Genomic DNA, 1,877 nt, shown 5'->3' on the forward strand with positions numbered 1-1,877 from the left:
AAAAAAAAAAAAAAGAAAAGAAAAAAAAAAAAAGAATGAGCTAGAATAGTTTCTGGCTCAGAACTCAGCAGAGTGCCTAGCACACAGTAGGTACCTCAATGTTTGAAGGTGAGAAAATGTGCCCAAGTGGCTACAACAACCAGAAAAACTTGATTTTATAGTATATTTAGTATGTTGTTCTGGCTACCAGCATTGTGGGCCAGTACTTTGAACTCATTGGTTAAACTAGTGATAAAATAGTTCCTTGTATCAGTTGGTAGCCTCCCAGCATGTACACCTGTTTCTTCCAAGAAATGTGTTGCCATAAGAATACTATCCTCACCAAATGGGACCAGAAGGTGGGATGAAACCTATAAATCAGGCAAGACAAAACTTCATTTTTTTAGGTCAGATGGTGGAATTTTCAGGGGCAACAAGTCATTATTCTACTGACCTTCTCCAAGAGAACAGGTTAGTACAAAGATGAGTGACATGTATCCCGAATTTTGCAGGTCATTCCTGACTTCAACTAGTTTGTCCTATTCCCTCCCATACATACATTCATACTCACAAGACTGTACCCTGGTTTGGGATTCTGAAATATAATAGAAGGTCACTATCTCCATACACCACTGCACAACTGCCTGATCATATGCTGGTATAGTTCTGGCTCAAGCATGGGACCCAGACCTTTGGCTGTGCTCCCTCCACCTCGAAGACAGCATGGCACTTCCAAGCAACACTATTTCCTTGTATTATTTATTGATATTCTCAGTTGCATCAACTGGTTTATCAGCTATGTGAAGTCTGGGATTGTTTCTCTCCTTAGCTTCTGGCTCAGCAACTGTACAAAGCATTGCCAAACACTGGCAGAAAATGTAAACCTGATGGCTGGGTGTAGTGGCTCACACGTGTAATCCCAGCACTTTGGCAGGCCAAAGTGGGAGGACTGCTTGAAGCTAAAAGTTTGAGACCAGCCTGGACAACAAAGCAAGACCATATCGCTACAAAAAAATTAAAACATTAGGTGTGGTGGCATGCACCTGTAGACACAGCTACTTGGAAGGCTGAGGCAGGAGGATCCCTTGAGCCCAGGAGTTTGAGGCTACAGAGAGCTATGATCCCACCACTGTAGTCCAGCCTGGGTGACAGAGAGAGTCCATATCTCTAAATAAATAAGTTGTATGTGTGAATCCATGCAACTTTATCAAAATAATACTTTATCAATAACTATATGACCCAGTAATTCCACTCCTAGGAATTTATCCTACAGGGATATTCTCACAAGTGAGGAATGATATATGCATTATGGATTGCTCACTGCAGCAGTACTTCTAACAGCAAAAAACTGAAAACCATCATTAGGGACTGGTTGAACTAATTAATAACAAACTTATACAATGGAATACTATGCAGTCACAGAACAGAGGTCTATACCTCGTAGACCTCCGTCCATGTCAGTATATAGAAATATACTTGATTTTTCTTAAAACAAAACAAAAAAATGAGTTACAAAAAGTGAGGACAAGTGAAAAGAGCAACTTGTATAAGGTTATGCACAGTATGAATTCCATTTGTGCAAAAGAAAGAAGAAAAGGTACTTCCATGTTTGGGTTTAGAAAATTTCTGGAAAGACATGTAAGAAACTTACTAATGATTTCTTCTGGGGAGTGAGACAAGGTAGAGAAGACTTCTAAATTTCTATTATGTACCCCCTTTTTTTTGCTTGTTTTTGTTTTGAGATGGAATCTCACTCTGTCGCCCAGGCTGGAGTGCATTGATCTTGGGTCACTGCAACCTCCGCCTCCCGGGTTCAAGAGATTCTCCTGCCTCAGCCTCCCAAGTAGCTGGGATTACAGGCACCTGCCACCATGCCCAGCTAATTTTTTTATTTTTAG

Source organism: Colobus angolensis, unplaced genomic scaffold (genome assembly GCF_000951035.1).
Source record: "Colobus angolensis palliatus isolate OR3802 unplaced genomic scaffold, Cang.pa_1.0 Scaffold151, whole genome shotgun sequence".
In the NCBI taxonomy this organism is placed as follows: Eukaryota; Metazoa; Chordata; class Mammalia; order Primates; family Cercopithecidae; genus Colobus; species Colobus angolensis.